The sequence below is a fragment of the Aythya ferina genome, assembly GCF_964211825.1.
Source record: "Aythya ferina genome assembly, chromosome: 13".
Classification (NCBI taxonomy): Eukaryota; Metazoa; Chordata; class Aves; order Anseriformes; family Anatidae; genus Aythya; species Aythya ferina.
In genome coordinates this window covers 19,012,601-19,036,910 of record NC_140311.1, presented here as the reverse complement: position 1 = coordinate 19,036,910, position 24,310 = coordinate 19,012,601, and the positions used below count along the sequence as shown (strand labels likewise).

Below are 24,310 nucleotides of genomic sequence, written 5' to 3'. Positions count from 1 at the left end.
AATGGCACAAAAGCAGGCACTCACCTTCCTCTGTCACACGGTAATGTGTCAGGATGCTGGTGGGCAACGCAAGAGAAGGGGATGTAGGGGTGCCCAGTGCTGGACTGACACCTCTTTCAGCAGCACGGGGTCTGCAGTCCCCAGCACAAGCAGTGCCCTTTACTGGGCAATTCTTCATTCTGTGGGAACAGGAAAAATGGGGAAACTTTGCTTTTGGGTGGCCTCTGGAGATAATTTATCTTTGCTCACAACGTCAGTAGATCTGCTTTACGGGACATGTGTTTTATAACTGGCACCCCAGAGAGGAGACCATCAGGCAGAGCTGATAACATGCCATTTGGAGAAGCTTGTTTAGCATTTACGAGGGCGAGGACTGTATTAGTGCCTAGATCTCACCCCTTTCCATTATCCCCTCACAGCAGCACAACAGGGAGAATAGCACAAAAGCAGTGAAATGAACAACATTATCAAAATATTATGATTCACCACACTAGTGAATTGAATCCCAGTTTGGGCTAAGTTTCACAATTTTTTCTATTTTTCACGTAGACTTTTAGTTGATTTATTTCAACAACAGTCTCAGGTGGGTTTTACTGAGGTTCACTCACCAGCAGACGTGGGATTGCTGTTCTCACACCTTGGCCACTTGCGCTCCTCCTGGCCATCAGCCCGGCATAAGTACTGCAGGGGGAATTCCTACACAGACTCACATTCCGGTCCTGTTTTGTCTATTTCCCAAATATATTCTTGAAAATATGCTTACCAGAGGGAGTATTTATAGAGGAGCTAATAAAAATACTTGAAATATGAAAGATCAACATTGCTGGTAACTTTGTGGGCTTTCAAACATGCCCCAAGCCAGCAAAATATAAGCGTGTGTTTAGAGAGCATTCAGTAAAAAGATGATTGCAAACTTACAGCAGAAGCTGGGATTAAAATCCTCCTTTGTATCTCTGAAAGGCCTGCAAAATGGCTGCACTGGGGACGGAGGTGCTATTATCATGCTTTTAAGCTTCTCAGATGCTTAAATGATATGAATTAGAAGTGTGCTTTATTTCCTGGAATATCTTGAAGGTTAGCCAGCTTTGTAGTTCTCCTTTCTAGTAACTCCAGTGAAAGCAAAGCAAATTAACGCTTCTGAAAAGCTCTGCCTTTCTGGAAACTGAAGGGCTTTCCAGCCAATGTGGCAGAGGCTGGGGCTGCTGACCATGTAGCCATGCCCCAGGCTGTGGGGATACCCTGTGGCTCTAGGGGCTCTCCTCACCTCATGGGCAGAACTTGCCTTCTTCCAGTCCAACCTGAGACTTGCCTCTGGTGACCCAGTCACCACAGGAGAGCAATGCTGGCCCTGAGCACAAGAGCAGGTGCTACAGCTACTGCCTTGATGGGGTCTGGTTGCTCAAGGCTAGCTCTGATCTGGACTCCCACTGCTGGGGATAGATATGAGAAGCCTGGGGCCTGTCCCTGTCCCTGTCCTTGCCCCTAGTTTCAAGAGGAGTTTCTAATCTTAAAGCCTCACATGAGCCCCAACAGGTGCCTCGCTGGTCCTGACCCTGCCTTGCAAAGTCTTGGCTCCACCTGGGACCTCCATGATGCACTACTTGAGGCCGCCATTGCCACAGCCACAGAGCAGGAAGGGAGAGGGACAGGAATGTTTCAGACACTGAAAAGCCCCACAGCCTGCAGAGAAGCACCCAGGATTCCTGCAAGCACCTGCTCCAAAAGTCAAAATGTTTTTTGGAAAGATGGAGATGTACTGAATTATCTCAGAGTATGGATTAGATTCACACCATGGCACAGACAGCAGAGCTGTAGGGCGCTGTGAGGAGAGGCCGGGGCAGCCCCAGGCCGGTCACAGCCAGTGCCAGACGGCTCCAGCAGCCCCACCATAGGGCCCAGCAGCAGTGCTGGGAGCACCTCAGGGAAAAAGGATTTCAAAAGGGGCAACATGGTGCCAGCCGTGAGGGGGGAATCGTGAGAAACAGCCCTGAGGTCAGGGCAGAAGGGGCTCCAGGCCTGGGGCTCCTGTAGCCTGAGGTGAGCCCATGCTGGAGCAGGGGAAGGAGGGCAGAGAGGAGCTGTCCCAGGCTTACCACAGCCCTGATCCTCATCCTCCTGCTCTGCTTGGGGTACAGGGGAGGGAAAGGAGCTGGCAGTGAAGTTGAGCCTGGGAAGAAATGGTCACCCCCTTTCTTTTAAGGGTGCTTAAGATTTTGTTTGTGTTTCTTACCATCCAACTATTACTTTAATGGCAATAAAGTATTTTAATTTTCCCCTTGTCAAGTCTGTTCTGCTCACAACAGTAACCAACCTCCCTGTCTTTATCTCAACCCCTGAACCGTTTCCCCTTGATTTCTCTTGCCATCTTGTTGAGGAGCAGGAACATGAAGTGTCTGGTACTACAACAGGGAAACACCTACTGTGATGTTCCCCAAAATAGCAGGGAACATTGCTGTGGAGAGCAAGGTGACTTCTGATTAGATGGAGGAGCTCTATTAGCTGCAGAGCAGCTCCCAGACGGCAAAGCAATACTTTCACATAGGAAATAGCAGTGGCCCAGCCACATACAAGCTGCAGGGAATTCCCTATGAGCTGAAGCAGGAGCATGAACTGTGGTACAGCAGCGTCTCCAAACCTCAGAGTCCTTCTCCCCTCCAGAGTGCAGACAGCAGTGTTCAGCCCTGTATTTGTTTATGCTGGTGGTTAAACACGACTCGCAGATCTGAAGGAGGTGATTTTAGTCAGCAGACCACGACAAATCATGTGTTTTCACTGACAATTTAAAGCACTTACACTCTTCAATTCTTATCCAAACAGAAATGAAGTTTAGTCCCAGTAGGAGTAACGTGCATTTACATCTCTAGACTACGTCCTTATATGTTTTTAATATCAAAAAGGCCCATATTTTTCTGATAACCATATTGTATCTTTGAGGTATTTTTCTTGTCGTGCCATATTGCGATGAATCACACAGTGCCATGTCCATTACCTTAGGGAAGCAGACATAAAACAAATGTTGCTCAAAAAAAAGGAGAAATGAAACATTTATAAAACTACATATTAGATATACTTTGTTCCAGCATTGCTAATATGAAGGTGCTGTTTTCCATTGGATACAGACTTTGCAGTCTGCAGGCATCTGTCTCAGCACCTTAAAACATGACTTCCTTATAGACTAACTCTCAAGTTCCAGATGGATTTCTTTTAAGCTCAGGTTTTGAGAACCTGGGCTTTAAAACCATAAGGGAAAATATATTATCTTACAATATCAATAGGCGAATCAGGCTGGAAAACTTCTCCTTAGGGATCTGAAAGCCATTATACTATGTTTGTGGTCCATAATAATAAAAAAAATATATATACATATTTTTAGAATAAATCAAAATCATAAGCACTTTTCAGTTCTGTTAAGGTGAGTGAGGGTTTCAGGTGGCTGAATCCAATGGTTTGAGAGTTCAACAATAAATCATAGAGATAAGACAAAAAGCACCCTCCTATCCTTGCATTCCTAATACGTAATCAGCTGCTTGGGAAAGTTAAATGGCACTTTAAAAGACAAAAAAATAATGCACCACTTATCTTCTTACTTTTAAAGTTAATACAAAAAGGCAGATACACAATCTCTCTGTTGCTTTCAAAGGAATATTTATCTTTTTCTTGGGCAAATGTGAGCAGGCAGGAATTGACTGCAGGTTGTGTGTGACACAGCTTATAGTGGTTACACATTATTTCTGCAAGGCAGAGTAGCTTCAGGATGTAAGTATAGACCTCACAAAGGAAAGTATAATCTTTTGTCCCCAAAGGAGACAAGACATCTACCATTGCATAGGGGAAAGTCTCACTGTCAGTCTTGGCACTTTGCATTAAAATAATAGCCAAGATTGTTAGATTGTTAGGTTGCTTTCCCACTATGTAGATGTGAAAACTAAGTTTGGGCATACTGTTGCACCGCAGAGCTAAAGAAAAGTCAATTTTGAACATACCAACATTGTGTGTTTTTTTTGTGGACCTTTTTATTTATTTATTTATTTTCTAAGCTTTTTGTTGCTGCTGCAGTGCTTTCCTTGTTCTCTCCCCTACAGTTCTGCTCTTGCTTTTCATCTCCCCTCCCTTTTGATCCTCTCTCTTCTTCTGCCTTTATATGTTCTCTTCACACTCCTCCTCCTCTTTCCACCACTATCTCAATTTATTTCTCCTGCTAGATCTTCTTTTTATTGTCAGGGTTTTTCTTACTTTCTCCAGAAATGCTTGATTCCTCTAGTGCTGACAGGGCTCCCTGTTGTCTCAGGGCAAGAGGAGCTCAAAGACGGTGTTTTAGATTGCAGAGGAAGGCTGCCAGGAGTGAAACTCTCCTCCAGAAGAAGCAGAATGAGCAACAGAAAGTCTGAGGAGGGGATAACATATACACATGCCATGCGTGGCACTTGTCTACTCCTGGAGCAGCCTTAAAAGCATTCTTGCTGTTAGCAATGCTTAGCCTGGGGCTTCCTGCTATCACAGCTGCAGTAACCAGAAAGAATAAAAAAAAAAAAAAAAAAAAGGAGGCAAGTTAGTGATGCTCAGACACTAAGAAATACAGAATACACGAGGAAATATGATAGGGTGATAATGTTGCCAAGTTTTTCAAGCAATTCTATTCTGCAAACAAATGGCATCACCTGTAAAGTGAATGGGAGGCACTAGCTACAAGTAATGAGCTCTCTTGCAACGGGATTACAACGTGACTGCTACTCCTCTCCTTGTAAGCTATGCAAAATCCCAACTTCAGTTCTACAAGAATGTCAATATTTTGACATTTGTTTTCTTAAATTAATAATAAAAATTGAAGCAATCAGCATAATCTAGAGGCTTTCTGAACAACTTTAAGCTTGATAATGTGGAAATTACACATTTCCTTCCAAGGCCCCATTGAGCCATTGATATTCTTCTCAGCCAGAGGACAGTCAGTGATTTTGCAGGACCTCTTGCCACCTCTCTGTGACTGCCCCAAAGCACTCCATGCAGTTCAGAAAAAGAGTTTGTCCTGCTGAAAGCTAATGAGTATAGTTTTAAAAGTTTATGCTAATATTTTAGCCTGCTGGAGAATAAAAAGAATGAAGTGTTCCTTTCAATCTCCATTTCCATTCATATCCCCTCCAGGTTAGGTGGATGAAAACACATATATAAGCAACAACAACAAAAGTTCTTTAGCTCTATGAAGCAGATGAAGTATTTCTATTCAAGACAAATTTTCTGTATGGAAAAAAATCTGGAAATTCCTGGGAAAATTTGAGACACTACTAGGGCCAGAGTCCAAAAGTCTAAAATAAACCTTTACAGTTGGAAAGGCAAATCCAAACATGTCCTTTCTGTTCTGGATAAGATATACACTCCTTTAAGCCTATTTTTTCCAGGAGCTGTGAAGATGTAGTATCTAAAAAGCAAGAAAAACATTTCACCAACCAACTCTGATAACAAGAAAATGAAAGAAGAAAAAAAAAAATACAATCTTGATGCTAACATTGCTCAATGAACTAACTAATGGAGGATATTCAACTACAATCAAAACAAACATGGTATAAAAGTCATACGTATGATGTAAAAGACAAAAGCGTCTCTCGTCCCCCTGGGGATAATGAACCCAAAGTAACTTTTCCTCCTGTTATTCTTACCATTACTTCCAGAAAGCTCAGATCCAGTGCCCACAGAATTAAAAATGTTCAAAACCTCAGGGAATTGTCATGATACACTGGGGCTGATTTACATGTAGACAAAATCCCTTTATAGCAACTTTAAAGATATGTTTTTTTGCACTGCAAAAACACTTTAAAGTAGCCTTTGCATGAATTGGTTTCAGCACTGTGGTCTTTAATTGATTAAGATGCTAGAGGGTCTGAAAAAAGAATGGTTGTACTGTAAAAAGCACAGCTCCTTCAAGGTGTTAAAACATAATGATTTTTTTTTCCACTTGTTCATTCAGGGCATCTTTTGTAAAGCCCTCCTCAGCTCCACTGCAGAGATAAATGGAGCTGGAAGAGAAAAACACTTTAAGCTACTTAATTGTTTCTTCCTTTGAACATCAAGCCCAATTATTAGATATTTTTTCCCAAAACTAAGTGACTATCTCTTTTTTCATGGTTCTGAACCAGAGGATAGGATTCCTGACTGAATTTATTGTAAACTGGTACATATTTGGTGGTGATTCCCTACTCACCACGTGAGTACATTGTCACTAGCAGTCACACCAGGTTCCCCATTCCTCCAAATTTATGGAAGTTCAAGTTAATCTTTTTGAATGTGAAAGTCCCTCAATAAATCCTTTCACTCGTCCCCTCTCAAGCAAGGCCTTGTAATACAGTAGCCTCGGTCTCGGGTTTTCATGCCCCTGGTAAGAGGCAAAAAAACAAAAAAAAAAGAGAAAGGAAACATGCACTTAAGGGGGAGATAAAATAAGAAGGGGGAAAAATGAACTGACAGACTGCAGAAGAATAAGATGTGGCAGTAATGACCAGAAGGTAAAAATCCATTCCCTCCAGTGTTTTTCATTTAAAATTTCACTCTCCTGATTAAAACTTTGTAAATAGTAATTATTATTACAACAATATTCATAAACAGATGTTTTTAAAAATGCAAGTGACTTCACAATTTAGAAAATACATTTACATGCCACAGGGAATTTAATCTTGGAAAATACAAATACGCCAGAACCCATTTCCAACATAATATAGTAAATCAGTACTGGAAGCAGTGCTTTTTTCTCCTCTCTCTCTCTACTTATTAAATATGCTAATGGAGATCAAAACCTATTATTTACTGAAGACTATTTCTTTTGTATTGCATTTGTATTCATAAGAACCTATAGAGTATGTTTAATTTGAAGTCATTTTATTAACGTAATATAAAACTGATGCAGAATTATATGAACAAAAATAAAAATAGTTTCTATTAATATCTACATGCAAGTATCTACAAATAATTCAAAAGGTACATTTTGCGTTTGTTTGTTTGTTTCTTCCCACCCCCTGGAAAGGAAACATTTGTTTAAATCAGATGCACTTCTGGTAAAAAGTGTCATTTGTTCATGAAATACAACATGAACTATTGATTCTGTGAGGGTTACCGGGTGTGGATTCTCTTCTATTTCATATCATGAGATACTACTAGAAATGATGAAATACCATAGATTCTAAAATGAGTATGGTCACTTAATTTTAAAGCAAAGCAATTACTGTTCTATTACCAGGTATTCTGAATCAATATCTTGTCTTGCAACTGGCACTCACATCCAAAATAAATCTATAATATTACAAGTAATCAGAAGTAAATAGCAACAGAGCAGAACAGATATTCAACAGGAGTCCTTGGGTATAGTTTTTGTAGGTTATAGACTCAGCTAGGCCAGCATTGAAAATATAGGTTGCTTATTGGTCTTCCAAGCATCTCAAAATATCAGACTTGCCCAAGGATATACAGAATTGATGGAGCTTCTGGAAATAATAAATTATATTTCATCACACAAAGAGGTAATTCATACTTTATTTTCAACAGCTCGAGTTAGTCCCTTTGACATCAAAGAAACTAATAAAGCACAAAAAGTGTGTTGGATTTGACCTGAAAGACTCACACATGCTTTTATATACAAGGTAAAATTTTATTGGTAATGGTAAGCCTCATAGCTGAGTTTTTGACTGCTTATTTTGTTCTTGATTTTTCTTCCTGCCTCTACATGTTGAATAAACACCATATTGCTCTCATTGCTCGCTGATTAGAAAAAAAAAACCTCTCTCCCTCTCAGAAGGAAAAATAACAGGATCCCAGTGTTTTCTTTTAGTAAAAACTAAGATAATTAAGATACATAATTAACAATTAGAAAAAAAAAAAGAAAAAAAAAGGGTAGATGAGAAGACTGCTACCTTTTCCCCAGCTGAAGAATTTTTTAATGCTATACTTTTTGTTTGGTTGTTTTTTTTTAATTGGTGCTTTATACATTAGCACTTATAAAGTTCAAACATCTGATTTTTTTAAAAAATACTTCAAAATAATACAGGGCTACACATCTCAAAACCCTGCATCATAACCTCTACTAAATTAAACCTCCTCTGGCCCTCTGAACCCTTGCAGCAGGCAAATGCCATCTCCCCCACAGGAGCTGAAGCATGGCTACCAGATGTAAGGATGCTTCGCTCCACTCCCATGGCAGGAGGGCACATCAAGGGGTGCCACGCTGCATTAATCACTAGGCAATGCGGTCACATAACACCCAAGGAAACAGGCTTCTTTATTGGAATTTGGAACTGGAGGGAGCAACATTACAGCCTGGGTTTACTGGGGAAAGCCTGTGCTGTGTGCATTCAGAGCAACGCCCACTGAGGAAGTGCGTCCAGTTCCTGCTCATTCTCCTGCATGACACAACCAAGATTACAGAAACAGAGCACTGTGAATTTTATTTATTCCTCCACAACAACTTTTCCTATTCTAGTCATGTAAGCACACAGAAAACAAGAAGAAAGGCGTATGTATCACCAAGGATCTAACCAGGAGCCGACCCACATTTACAAGGTGTGTGCTGCTATTTCCACATCTCTACATAGGCCATCTCCCTGTTAATTCAAATAAAAGAGAGGTCATGGCTAGACAGTCTGTGTTATTGCACTCAAAACAGGTGGACAGTAGGCAGAAGGGGAAGGACTTTGCTCAGACAGTGTAAGAGTTGCTCATAGGTATGTTCCCACCAAGCAAATATGCGTATAGGGGGGGTTCAGTTTGCAACTGGCCAATTTGAACATACTTTAAGATTCTGATCAGTCTGGCTTGGTTCAGGTGTTTGCTCCTTTTCTCTGTCTCTAATTTAGCAGATGGCCAAAATGCAGGAAGTTCTGCAGGGTATGAAGAGTGATGGTAGGGAAGTTGGCATTATACTATGCTGCAACTTAAATCTACGATTAAGGCTATGTAAATAGTGCTCAAACGCTGAAAGATATGGCTTAAAAAAGCAAACTGAACTGATCTTTCATACTTGAGATACAAGGTGATTCTGAATATTTGCAATTTAATCAGGGAAGCAGTAAAGAAAAAAAGATGAGGCCAGACTTTCTAATGTTCATCCAAGAGAGGAACCATCTCGTCAGGTACCTGTAATAGCATACATATAGAGGACATAAGCAGAAATTAAAGGGGTTTGTTTCAGATAAATGCTCATTCTTCCTTCCATCCCTACTGAAATCCATTCTGTGACTCTTGTCCTGAGGCCACAATTTCCCTCCAGCTGGAGAAAGGTACCTTCTTACTTGGAGGAACTAATTCATCCAGAAAGTAAGGCACAATCTCTATTTATTAATAATCACCTTAGCCACAGTCACACAGTCCAAATGCTCCTTTAGCATCTCCCTCCCTCCCTGACCACAATTCAGCCTCCTAGGCTGATTTCCTCTGTCTCCATACAACCCGCTTCTGCATGTTTGCAGCATGTGCAGGGCATTTGTCTCCAACATGAGGAAAGCTGGCTTTCCTCTTTTAAATCCAGCCCCTGGGGACAGGCAGCAGACTTTTTTTTTTTTTAGTAAATAATAAAACAACAACAAAACCCACAAGCATATTCTTGGGGATGACTCTAGTTTACATTCAACACTTAGTATTGCATGTTATTTACTGATGCTATGTAACACCACATACCCATTACCTCCAAAATGAAAAAAAAAAAAAATGGCATGGTCACAGCTCATGGTGATACCTCCCGCATTCAGCGCTTTAAAAAGAAGCTTATCACACCATATGGGATTTTAATTCCGAAGTTTGTCACTGAGGCTGCCCGAAGAGTGACTTTCCAAACAGTATTTTGACAGCACTGTTCTAGACAGTGTCTGAAGCAAGATTATAGTGTGTACCCAAGTTGTCAGCAAGTACTAAATCAGTCTTCCAGCATTTTTAAATGTATGACATTGTGCTCAGGTCCATCTATCTTTCTGGAATTCCTAGTCAGAGGGAACAAAGCCATTCCCTCCTATCGGAATTCTAGGAGGACATCAGAGAACTGTGGGCCACCAAGAGAAAACAACATCTTCCTGATGGTAGCCTCTTTCTGATGCAGTCACAGGTTAACTCACCTCTTGAATATTGTAGGAAGTAAAAAATGGAGCTGAAAACTGCATTTCTAGGAAGATTCAAATGCTAGCACATGAATATTAGCAGTGCTGGTGTCCACAGGGATTTTAAAGAGTGGTTTTGAAACAATCTGTGCATCCATAAATACCACATTTTTCAACAAGCACAGGAAGTCTGCAAAGCTTTTTGTGCAAAAAGCAAGGTTAAAACTCATTAGAGCTCACATCAGGCATTTGATAGGCTTTACAAGCTGCCTTACTGTCTTAAAGTGAAAAATAACCGGTAGAAATTGGTTTATATTTTTAAGTGTCCTGGATTTTCCTTCTAGCCAGAAAGTTAAATTGCCCCACACCAGACCTATATTCCCCCGGTAATTCTCCTCCCATTGTTTTAAAAGTATGAGTTTTGACAAGGGTCATAAAGATTGCCATTAAACTCTGCCCTTGAGGGCTGCAGTGGAGTGCTGGGGAGAAGGTAAAAATAGCGAGCCATACTTGCCTCCACGTTAGAGGGCAGAAGAAATGATGATGATTTCCATCTCGAGATCAGGTTTCACACTGGGATCACTTAAACATGCTTTGTAACTAGTCCTGATCACCAGGACCTCATCTCCCAAGGGCTCCTCTGGACAGTATTTGCCTGGGATGGAGGAGGGAGGGAATTTTCACCACTGCAATCCTCCCTGCTAAGGAGAGCCAGACTTGTGGATGTTTAAGGGATATGCATCCTCCCAAAGTTTTCTAAGGGACAGGTTGTTAGGGAGGGCAAATTTATTTCTAACAAGTTAAACTGTTGGTGGATAGGTGCTGATCTAGGGGGGTTTAATGTTTCTTAAATAAACCAGGAAAATAAATGACTGCATAGTAAATAGTAAGTAAGCCTCAAGCTGCAGTGTATGAATAGTGAACACCTAGTGCAAAAATTTTTATTTAAAATACTAAAAAAAAAATCAAGTGCATTGTATTTTTAAGGTCTTAGATTATTGTTTCATATTAAGTGGAATTTACCACTTGGTTGTGAACTGCACTGCAGAGAAGAGGTGGTGCAGAGTGCAGCTGAAAGCTCCCAGCTCCCGGAGCGTTTGGGAGATCAAAGGAGCTGACTGAGGACATTTTGTACTTCTGCAGTTTAGGCACCTCAAAATAAAAGCACGGTGGAGGAAATTCTGCTTTTTGCAGGTATATTAGTGTGACAGGCATCCAGAATAAGGCAGAGTAACTGGGAGTGTAAGGGAAGAAGATGCAACCAAGAAGAAGAGGAGCACAGACGGGGTTCTGGTGCTTGCTATTTTAAAATCTGACTCAACGCTCTCATGACCTCTTTGGCAAGGAGAGCTTAATGCTGAGGCTCCAGGCAAAGTTACAACTGAAAATTTAAAGTAAATAGGATACAAACCAAACTCAACAATGTTCCTGCTATGATGAAAAAAATAGAAGGAATACAAACATGCCTGTGTATAAAGTATGCTATCTCTATAAACATGGGGAGAAAGACCCCAAAGACCAAGCCATGCAATAGACGTTTTGCTGCAGCAAAATCCTAAAGCGGGGAGCATTGGGAAGGGCTCTAGTTAATTTTATTTTGGAATTCAAGGAACTAATCTATATGATGAATCGTATAACACCACAGGGTCTCATTACCACAGGATAACCCTATCCCCTATTGCTTATTATTGAATAAATAAGGGCAGTCAATCAATCCTCTTTTTATTTATGTAATTAATGCAAAACTTACAGGATTAGCACCACATTTTGGTAGATTTTATTACCTTTGGGAAGGATAAAAGTAACAACCCCTGTGAACTGTCAGTGATTATTGCAGTTTTTGGAGAAAACTAAGACTCACAGAACCTTTTTGGCATTACAACCCACTGATTGTTTAACACACCAGGTAAAATGAGCAAAACTGAGCACAGCAAAACAGGATTCATGAACTAGATGGCCCTAAACAGAACGCTCCTCCACAGGAACTGCAGAGCTCTTAAGTAGCACAAACCTGGCTGAACGGGAACATTGGGAAGGGCTGGAGGAACTGTTGGATTTTGAGATGCCCAGGATCCCAACAGGCATGCAGAGGTTGGAAGCAGTCCCAACACTCCTACAGACATATTAGCAGGAGAAAAAAGTACAATTTCCTCGTCCTTATACTGCCTCAACTCTTCTAACCTGACTGAAGAGAAGACCTCAACACCTGCCTTCTCCTCTCTCCTTCCAATCTCTTATTGCACAGCTCTTCCCATTATAGCAAAGTCATAGGTTGGCTCCCACCTAAAGAAATATTTTGCAAAGGAGGAAAAATTGCGAGATTAAAGCCTGTGAACTAAAATTCCCAGTGTATGCAGACCCAGATTAAATTTTCTGTTTTAATTTTAAGAGCTGTCAATAAAACTACAAAAGAAAAATAATGTATACAGAATGAAGTTAAAGAGAAGAAAACAATAAAAACATTATTGGTAAAGCAAAGCCAAAACATTAATAAAACATTTACAGCTCCTCTGTAACTTTTTAGTTCTTTTATCTGGTTTGGCACATGAAAAAAATCCTTGAATTTTAATTTGGAAACTGACTAATTTTTCCTTATTCAGTAGTGTCAGTACACAAACCTGCTTGTACAGTTTACATTGTACTTTGTAAAACTTTAAATTTGTTTCAAGGGAACTGTGGATGTGATCTAAATAATTAAGCAAGAGAATTATGTTAAATATTTAGAAAACATGTATTGACATTTTCATATTTTGCTGTACCGCCCTATTAAAATTTATGGTAAGAAATATTCTGTTACACTTCTGAGACACTAAGCACTAAATAATCCCATGGGGAGAGGAGAGGAGGGAATTTAAGTACTTCCTTGTAGCTGGGCTGTCTCCAGAGTTTTCAAGTAAACAATACTACAATCCCATTTTCATTCAAAACAGTTAACACTGATTAGATGCAATGAAAATCATTTTGTCTAAAAAACAGCCATCTACCCAGACTTCATGAGTCCACAAATGTAGAGAATTCAACATAGATACAGCAGCAACTGCTGTTCTGTCTATATGTTCCATCTCTTTTCTTCTACACTTGGGTAGAAATTAAGAGCTGTACAATTTTGATTCATCCTATGCTCAGACGTTGCTTCACCTGAAGCACGTGGGTACGAGGAGGAAAAAAAAAAAGTCAGGATAGCTAAGAAGTGAGGGAGGGGCAGGTCCAAGAAAGGGGAAGCTCGGTACTATTTCATGGAAGTAGTAGTAAAGAACGAGGAAACCTCCAAAGTTACTTATGGCAGAGAAGTGAGCTCTTATTTACCCAGGTAACTATTGCATTAACCTCAATTACCATCACCGGTCAGATGAAGACAAAGTCACTTCTGGCCTCTTCAGATTAACTGTGGAAGCACAGCAGATACTTGTCTTAAGTTTTCTGATTTACTTTAGAGACAGAATCTTTCAACTATCTAATATAAAGTAACCCAAAGCCAGAGCAATCACTACCAGTGGAAGTCTACCATCAAAAGCACTCAGATGGTGGGGCCTTAATGACAGCCTGAGAATTCTGAAATTATTTCTTAAAAGTTTATGTTCATACTGTTTCCTTGACAATTTTCTGTTTGGCTAGTAATAGAACTGACTCATTTTCTTAATTACTTCTGTGACTCATTTGCCAAAAAAAAAATTGCAAGAGACGCTGCTTCAAGATGACAAGCATCTCAAGATGCCTGAAAATGTGTTTTGCAACACTGACAAGTGAGATTAAACAATAGGTTGTGTCAAACAGTACTAAACAGGTTTGGGAGGGTCACTTTTTGACTTTCAGTTTCTGACATTTTATCTCAAATTGCTCATTTTTTTCTTGTTTGCACTCCGCTGTCACTAGAACGCTATGAAATGTGTCTTTCTTTTTGACTACAGCAATTTTATTTCATTATTTCCCATTCTGCAGCTATTTCAACCACATTGCCTGTACCATAGTTCCTATAGAGCATCCAGCTAAATTCCAGGCATCACAAGATCACTTATAATTTTATATAACAGAGTCAATTCAATGACAGGGTGAGAAGGGACAATTCAGATTCACCAGCCTTTGCAGACCAGAATGTCCATTTCATATCTGTATTGGGTGAACCTTGGCTTCTAACTCACCCTCAAACCTGTCTGAATCATGCTATTTTAAATCAGTAAATAAAATATAAAAAATTCAGAATTTAATGCACATTAACTGTCATTATCCATAAGTCACACGACAGTGTTTATGTTCCCAAATTAGCAACTGTGCAGGCCCTTCCAAAACAACAACAATACAGATGTCACAGGGACACCTCTGTGACCCAAAAAGCAGACATCTGTAACTTCAGGCACTGCACAGTCAGAGGAGTTAACAGTTCTTTTCATAAAGGGCTTAAAATTAAAGACAAAATTCAAATATAAAGAGCACTGAATGAACAAGGGTTGCTTGGATATCTTTCTGTTAGGATATTAAGTTGCTTAAATGCACACAGAAACACACTATACCACACTATACAGTGCTCTTACAGATACTGCCACAAAAATGTTGCTAATTCACATAACCTTGATTTTTCTGGAAGCGTTAATCATTTGAAACTCAGTCACAAAAGTGCTAGAGGAATACAGAAGCAGAAATGACAGAAGGTTAGCAACTTTTTTTTGTTGTTGTTTATTTCAGCACACATGCCAAAGGTTATTTTGCTGTATTTTCTCACCTGCAATAGCAAATATCTAAAAGAACTTGAGAAAGAGAGGTCTTAGGGAAGTTGTAACTAAAATCACATGGTGAGGGGTGTAGAGAGCTTTATGGAGATGACACAGACTCCAAAGATGGATAAGGCTTAAATTTTAGGATTCCACCAAAATGGTTAAGAACTTTTTTTTTTTTATAGGCGCATTGAAAAATTAATCAAGTTGTAGTCTCTCTTTCTACAGAATAAGATTAAACAACAACAGCTCTTTAGACTTTTTTTGTTGTTGTTGTTTAATACATGTGTTCTGTCTTCATGTCTGCAGCCCAGGTTTAGGAAGGCTGCAGTTCCTCTTTGAAGCTGATGTTTCCCTGAGAACAAGCTGAGCTATGCTGCCCCTGCTGGGCCCCCAAAGCCATCCTCACATGTTCATTTCACCCATCTTCAAAGCCCATGTGAAGAGATATTAGGTGCAGGATCCAGTCCAGCTTCAGCACCCACATGAGGGTGTCAGAGCTGTTGGAAGGGAGTAACTGAGCACAAGCTGTCACAGCAGGACACCATCCAGAAACATTTTTCATTAGCAGATGAGCCTTATCCATCTCTAGAGCCTCAGTCTCATCTCCACAGAGCTCCCTACACCCCTCACAATGGGACTTTATCTTCAACTGCCCTACCTTCTCTCTTCCTCCAGCTTCTACAACAGTCTTTTTCCCCTAGAGAGTCCTTATGCAGGGCTACCTCCCTGTGCCACCTCACAAAGCTATGAACCCACCTGAGATCAAAGTCTGCTACCCAAGCCAAGAAAACACTTTTTTTTCCTCAGCACAACCTACAAAACCAAGAAATCTGATGTTTTAAACACTAGTCTCATTTTTTTCTCTTAGTTATACTGATTCTATAGATAAATAACAGAATCACACAGAATTTCTAGGTTGGAAGAGACCTCAAGATCATCAAGTCCAACCTCTGACCTAACGCTAACAGTCCCCACTAAACCATATCCCTAAGCTCTACATCTAAACGTCTTTTGAAGAATTCCAGGGATGGTGACTCCACCACTTCCCTGGGCAGCCTATTCCAATGCCTCACCACACTTTCAGTAAAGAAGTTCTTCCTAACATCCAACCTAAAACTCCCCTGGCTCAACTTAAGCCCATTCCCCCTCATCCTGTCACCAGGCACGTGGGAGAACAGACCAACCCCCACCTCTCTACAGCCTCCCTTGAGGTACCTATAGAGAGCGATAAGGTCGCCCCTGAGCCTCCTCTTCTCCAGGCTGAACAAGCCTAGCTCCCTCAGCCGCTCCTTGTAGGACTTGTTCTCCAGGCCCCTCACCAGCTTCATCGCCCTTCTCTGGACCCGCTCAAGCACCTCCATGTCCTTCTTGTAGCGAGGGGCCCAAAACTGAACACAGTACTCGAGGTGCAACCTCACCAGAGCCGAGTACAGGGGGACGATCACCTCCCTAGCCCTGCTGGTCACACTGTTCCTGATACAAGCCAGGATGCTGTTGGCCTTCTTGGCCACCTGAGCACACTGCTGGCTCATATTCAGCTGACTATCCACCATCAAGCATATATATGGGCATTTATTGCACAGAGAAAGAAAACTCCAAAAAAACTGTGCCAAAGGTAACAGCTCCAGGCACGTACCATTATACACATAACACTAGAACACACTTCTGGACATATTGACATTCCCCTCACAGTACAAGTCACATCAAATAAAAAAATCCCCTCATACACTCCTGTACCCCCTGCACATCAGCCCCCTGCACAGCAGCTCCCCTTCCCAGTTCGCTCCCATACAAGTCCCACCCTACAGCATTGCATCTCAACAACCCAAATACCAAAACGGACAATAGCAGGTAGGAGGAAGAAAAAGCACTTCAAGAAACCACAAAAAAAAAAAAACCCTTAAGACTGCATAGCCTTTAATCATCACCAAGTCCCTGTGCATACACTAGTGTGAGCAACACCCCCTTCCCCCCCCCCCAAACTGCTGTGCCATTAATTCCTACTATCACACCTACCTGCCTTACCATTAAATACCACAGCACATACTGTTAGACTACATTATCTCATTAAGAAAAATGGGCTTCTCTTACATTTATGACAATTCCTGTGATAACTGAAGAGCAGCTGAGTGCTGCTGCCCGGCTGGCTGAAGCACAGCGGCTGGGTCTATTCACACTGCTAATGAGCCTGGGATCCTGCCTCAGCTTTGCCTCTGATAAAAGTTTCAAAAAACAAGTCATTCTCACAGGTTTATTCAATGCCTGCTAATTAGCTAACCCAGTGCAATTAATCTTAGAATTAGAAACCAGTTGAGTGTTCATTGCTGTTTAATCAGATTATTAATAATACAAGCAGTCTTTTAATTATTCTTCCACAGTAGTCCTCCCTTTACACAAACATGTTTTGACTTTCAAAACACACTTATTAGGACCAAGTTATTTTCCCCCAAAGTAAAGTTAAGTAACCCTGTCAATTGCCTGCTCTGGCTAGTGACATATCTCAAATCAAATCCCACTGGATGCTCCTAAAATGTTCTGTATCTCCTGCAGACCCTTTCAGATTCACTGAAGTTTTTCTTTTTGAAAATTAAGTTCTGGTGTGCAATGCCATTACGTAATGGTATGAGCAAAAACACTCAGGCTTTCCATCCAGATTCAAATGTCTTGATGCCCCAAGGGAGAAGACAACATAGCAAATGTGCATCATCTGAATGAACTGCACTGAATAAAAAAATAAAACACAATTAGGAAAAAAAAAATCACTTTCTGTAGAAATGATCCGCCAAAATATACGCAGCAGTGGAAGCAGCATTTGGCCTGAATAATGTTTTTTTCCCTGAGGATGTGACACCAGTTGGATTAAATCTCCTTCACCTTTGCTGCAGTCAGAGGGAGGACACGGGGCATGAGGCAATCCCACAGGCAGGAACCACACCACAGAGCCTGCAGGAGGTGTCCTGCATCCCACCCCTAGCTCTGCAGTGCTCCCTGAGCCTGTGTCCTGATGACTGACAAACACTCATAAAACAGCTTACGTAAACCTGAATTAATTAGCTAATAAAACAAAGAGATCATTTGCACCTTGCTGCCTCTTCGACCAAATGCAGCAAGTTAAGTTATTAAGGACCATAAGCAGCAGCATTTACTGCATGCAACTTGCTTCCAGAGCTCTCATCCCAAAGAGTTTTTCGTCTGTACTGTTTAAATATAGATGAGTGGTTTTTCAAAAATGGTAGAATTATTCAGTTCTTTGTTATTGATAAAATACTCACAAAGGTCGCAGATGCAGCACTTTATAGATGATAAATACTCCCAAGAGGAAAATCCACTGACAAAAAAAATACCGTGACCTTTTATCCATTGCAAAATGATTTCCCAGGCAGTAACAGCCTCATTTTACTTCCTTTTTTTCCCCCTCTCCCATGAACTTCAAGGATGTCTTTTATTAGTCATTGCAGGAAAAAAAAAAAAACAACTCAGCAACACAGCAAGGAAAATTCAGCAAGAGTCTTAAAATAATTGTCATAGCAGAAAAGAAAGCAAAGCACTATTCACGAAGAAAGTAAGTGAAATAAGGATGTTCTTCACAATATTATTGCTTTACTAATTATACCACTGATGTTCTCACATTCTTTACTGTGTAGCCAAGATGTGCACCTATTCCAACGGCTTTTCTGAACTCACATTCATGCATTAATGTTCATTCATCCACATGCACCTAAAGAAAGCATATGCAGCTACATATTATTTGCATAAAAAAAAGGCAGAAAGTAATATTAAAATATTATTTTTAAGCCAAACTCAGAACTTTTAAGGCCCTAAAAGCAGGTTTTCAACTGCTAGAATTTGACAACGGGTGAAGACACTGCAGATGAGTGCTGCCAGTGCTGGTTTGTTACTCCATACCATCAGGTGTACTGTATACATGTACTGTTTATATTATTTTATAATAAAAACTCAGACATGCTCAGGAGTGCTTTACAACGTTAACAACACTGTCTTTTGAATCAAACAAGTATCATTCATAGCCTTAAATCTGACTGCAAATACTCTGAGCGGACAAAGAAAATATTTTTTATACTCATCAAAAAACCAATAAAGTTACTTAAATTAGTTTTTCTATAGATAACAAGACTACAGTGCTATGGTCTAGCATTTTAAGACACTGTTTCCCAGTATGAAACCCGGATATGTCATTAATAAAGACCTAACCCAAAGCCCAGGAAGGGTTATTCCTGTAGAAGAGCAGAAGCCCAGGCAGGTGACAGCTCCATGATCGAACCCTGCCCAGAGCTGGGATGCACAGCTCACACCACACACACTCAGGCAAGGAGAGTTGATTTGGAAGGACTTGCTCTCTTACAGATTCATTCCTGTCAACATGACAATCAACTGTCAAGTGCTTCCTAACTAGGATTCAATGGACTTGCCTAGATTTTCCCATGAAAGGTTTACCTTGATATTGTGCCCAAGCGTTAGGCAAAGCCCAAAGACTTTTTTTTCCCCCCAAGACAACATACACATGTAAAATTTCCACCAGTTTCCACCTCTCTCTCTGACAATGAATGAGAATTCAGCTCTGCTTCCTCTCTTTGCATCCTACACAACATGTGGGGTTGTATTTTTCTAACTGGTTTGAGCCCTAAGAGACTGCAGCATCACCATTTATGAACACCAAGGTGAACAGGAGCCAGCCATTTCCCTAGAGGCATTAGGTCTTGAGACAGGGCTACTCTGAATACAGTGATTTTTGCTTACTGCATTACAGTGGAAATATCTTTTAATGAATATCCTTTGGGTCCTATATTCCTGTAACAGCTTTATCTCTTTAACAGAATTAAGTGCTCAGTCTTACTGAGCAATCACATACAAATTAAGACAACCTAATAATCATTATTTTTGACTGACTGGCAAGGGTTATATGGCTGATTTATTCATTATTAGTTACAGTTTCTGTAGGTCTTCACTCTAAATTCTGGTTCCACACAGTCATTTGTAATATAAACACATTATTTAAACAAACTCAGACTCTCCTACCAAACCCTTTACTCACACATGTCAATCACATGCATTTCTTTGCTGACTGTAACAGGCCAATGTACTCGAGCCAAGGCTATATACACAAATAAAAGAATGCAGATCCAGACTTTCTTTTTCATGTTTTATTTATGCAGACTTGTGGTTATTTGATGTTTAAAGCATTGTTGAGACATTTCTCTATAGCTATTCTATTTATAACTCATTTGTATAAAGGATGATGTTACAACATCCTATTATTCCAGGAAGAGCTTCTGGGCTACTGGGAGCACTGTCACTGAAAGCAATGGATTATTTGGCTTCTCTATGTGTGAATTCCCTCCCTGTCAGTGTTCAAGTTCACTTGGAAGACATTTGTGGATTCTTCAAGCTTCACTTTTAATTCTCCACTTAAAGAACAGCAGTACAAAGCATCCACAACAAAACCTGGCAAGAAACTTGTAAATTGAACCTTAGAGAGATACGGGTCTGCAGAGAGCAGAAACAAAGCAGCTGGCTATGGCAGGGAAGTTCTTTAACTCTAATTTCTCATCTGAGTTCATCCCAGATGGCTATAATTAGATTCTTCTAGAGAGACTGTGGGGCAATATATATTGGCATAACCCCATAAAAATTAGAAGACCCTAAATATCAGGACAGAGATACAATACATCTGTCACGGAGAAAATATGCTTGGACACAGCATGGGCAGGAGCTGCTGGAGGGCTCCCCAGTCCTGAAATGCCTGCCCAGGAAGTGAGTCAGGGCCTTTCATTGCATGACTGCACCATGAACAAAAGCTCCTGGGGGAACTGGCACAGCTTGGTTTTGTCACCCACTCAAGCCATCTCCAGGCTAGGGTTAGAAATACAGCAGCTCTGAGCACGCCCCTCTAAGCTTGATGTGCCCTAGCTGTCTTGCTGCACTAATGTCTGGTCTACTGCGATTACACAAGGCTAGAAATCTCCTCTTCTTATCTGCAAAACCATCTCAATGATCAGACAGCAGCACATGTACGATCCTAGAAATCCTTACCTATTGTGGGGTGAGGTGGTATCTCAAGACATCCTGCCTTCCTCAGCTGTCACTAGGTGGAGGACCAGTGGGGAAAGTACTACAATAGCACAGAGATGATGCCACTAATGCAGCAGTGTATTTGTTATGATGGAGGAGAACATATTCTCAATGAAGTCTCAAATCTCAGTGAGATTCAGCCCAGAGTTACACTTCCACTTTTGGTGCCTACACCCAGACCTGCAGCAGGGGGATGGACAGAGTACCTGGGTCTGCTCCAGAGGGAGTGAAGGAGGCAAAAAGTGAGGTAGGAATGCTTCCAGGACAGCTAAGATCAATGCAGATGAAGCTCCTTTTCAGGGACAATTTTCTTGTCAGAAGTGCCAAGCCATAGCTCAGTATTTAATGCTCGCCTGCAGGGTCCCTGCAGCAGGTGGCACCCAACCAGCACCCTCGGGGCAGTGGTGGGGAGGGCAGAGGGGAGCAAGACTGTGAGGAAGAGCTAAGTCCAAGTTGCTCCAAGTTTGCTAATAGTTTCAATAATACATCATAGCCACAAGTAAAGCATGGCAGAAACTCAATAAAACTTAAGGGGTTTGCACAGCTTCAGTTTACCTGATTCACTTTTCTACATAACAAATTTCTGGATCCGACCTCACTGTGGTAGATGATGCTACCCCCAAACACCTCTGAACTCCTATCCACACCTACTGCCGAAATGAGGAGTGAAGTTATGAAGTTACCACTTTTTCCAAAGTACCAAGATCAGGAAAGCTGCGGACATTTGCAAGCTGAAGGTGCTTGAGCTGAAAAGATGAAGAGGGAGGAGGGCATGCTCATTATGCTCTGCAAATTATTTGGAGGCTCGTCATTAGCGCTAGCTGCAAAAGATGATCCTACTGCCAACAGCAAGTGGTCTGTATGCAAATACTCCATCCTCCCATCACAACCAGGAAGCCAAACATTTGGAGCCCTTTGCCAGGGAAGCAGTCATAATAGGCACAATCATAACAAGTTATATTATAATTGGAAGCCATGGTACAATAGCCTTAGATGAGTGATCAGTGCTTTCGAAAATGGCCAAGGAAAGGAAAGACATCTATCTCCATATACTTTATTGAAGTCTGATTCAAAGAGCAATGTTGGTGGTTTAACATAAACGTAACACATTTTTATAATCCTTATCAAACGTTCAGTCACTAGACCAGCGTAAAGCACAGCTTATTAAAATGGATAAGAAGGGGATTATGTGATTCACATTGTCAAGAAAGGAAATGTATTTAAAATACAGGGATTCTTTAATCTGTTGCTCAGAAGGCACTGCACACATTGCCAGCAGAACAATGTATGTGCATCCAACTTTTAATCACACAAGTCCTGACAAAAGGAATAGTAAAATGATTCTTCCTAGCACACAGAATAAGCTTTTAACAATATAATCCTGATTGCATGTCAAACTTTGATGATTTTGGTTTGGTGACTGACATAAGTATTTAACTACACTTTGCAACTTATAACAACGAGGCTAAGATTTCAGAGTCTAAACGCTCGTTCTAAAATTTTGCATATCTACTTGGTGCATATCTAGCATTTTCTAACAGAGTTTTATGTGCTGATCTGCGACTCAGCATGCAAATTGAACGCAAAGCTTGTCTGAGCACTCATGAGTAAAGGCTACTTTAAATTTTTCAATGAAAATGGCTCCCAAATAGAGACATCTCTGAAGAAAGCAGCCAAATATTAACTGAGACCTTATTAATGAAGCTTACAATGAAATATTTTCAGTTCACAGTTAATAATATTGAATAGGCATCATGAAAAATGTTACAGCCTCAAAAATATTACTCAAAGGTTAGCTTTATTCAGCTCTGATATCTGTAAAAAAAAAAAAAAAATATATATATATATATATATATATAGGCACAGGGAGACACTCCTTATGGAGCATTCTTCTTGTTAGCATGAAAATTAGTGTTGTATCAGATACACATGTGATGAACACCTAACACCCACTGCCAGGTGTTCAGCATGGGAGGTGATCATGCTGTCACCATCGTAATGATCTTAAGGGGAATTGTACACAGTAAACAATTTCTCTTGAAAAAAAAAAAGGAAACATATTCTGCAAAAATGTAAAGGAGGAGGATTCTCATCCTGGAAGGAGTTGAACCTGCATTGCCAAACTTCTCACCTGATGAGGCAGTGATAAAGTCTCTGGACAGTCAGATGCATGTACAGTATTACAACCTGCTCTCCAAAGAAGCTTATAAAAAGTCGACCAGATTCGCACCATAGACTTTCGCAAAGGCTTTGTTCAATAAAAGTTTTCTTGTTAATATTATCACAAATTGACTCAGTCTATGAACTGCCAGTCTCTTGTTAGACGTACCAAAACTTATAAAGTTTATTTCTGTTGCAGAAATAAAACTCAGCTTATACAAAATTCCTTACCATTTGTAACTTAGGTGCTTGTTACATACTAATAATTTATCAATGACAAACATGCTTCCCAAATCTCTTCTAACAAGTGAGGTAAAGTTACTTTACAATTGTGATGAGTTAGTAATGTACTCTGTATGTATGCACTGATAAGCAGTTAAAATGCTTAGTGATACAAGTGTATACAGGGGAAACAGCTTTACCATGAACCTATACACTCAAGTTCAGAGAAGACAGACCTGAAGAACATTATCGCTCTTAGGTTTCTCCAAAAACCCAGTACATAAACTCTGAAGACAATGCACCTGGATGTACATAGGCCGGAAGAAGTCAACAAGAAGTGTGGATACCTGAACATTTCAATATTGACTGCGACCAGATACGGGGTAAACTGGTATCATGCAGCTTGACTGCTTGTTCTAAGACAAATTTTCTCTTTAAGATGTCTTCTGCATGTAGGAATCTTTCTGGTAATTCACTGCAGCCATTAATTATTGCATGGCAGAACAGAACTGCAGGTCAGAACTTAAATTGATTTGAAGCAATTACTGACACTACCAGAGGATCCTGCAAGACAACTCAGTCAATAGTAAAACTGCCTTTTCAGACCCAGGGAGGAGACAGGTGTAATGAGTACATAGGTGCAAGATATATAAGATGTAAGTTTTGATGATATCAGGCAGCTTCCCTTGAACATTTTTCCTACAGAAAAACATGGACTTGGCTTCTCATGTATATAACTGATTTATTTCTGGTTATACAAACACACATGTACATACATACTGAGAGGCATTAGAATAATCAGACTTATTTTGGCTGTATCTTGACAGCTAACAGTTTCTACAGTCTAAAAATAATGAAAACTGGTTTATATGATTAAAAAAAAAAATAATGGGTAAGACAACCTACCAACCAAAACAGACTTCAGAGCCTGATCTGAGGAGCAGTTCTGGTTCTTCCTACACTCAGCACTGAGTTTTGACTTGGAAGCATGTTTGAAGAGAAGTTTGTATTTTCTACTTGGTATTTTGGGACAGCTTTACCAAAGCCAGAAGTGAGAATGGA

General features: G+C 40.4%; 1 protein-coding gene and 1 long non-coding RNA gene across 2 annotated transcripts in view; one reads left to right on the top strand and one right to left on the bottom strand.

Moving 5' to 3' along the window:
* The window catches only part of TENM1 (teneurin transmembrane protein 1), a 1,172,023-nt gene that overhangs the window by 948,257 nt on the left and 199,456 nt on the right, over nt 1–24,310 (bottom strand). The gene's annotated exons all lie outside the window — the stretch shown is intronic.
* Nucleotides 8,361–12,580, top strand: LOC311443940. The gene is made up of 2 exons (XR_014697574.1): nt 8,361–8,538; nt 12,047–12,580. It is a non-coding gene; the product is annotated as an uncharacterized lncRNA (long non-coding RNA).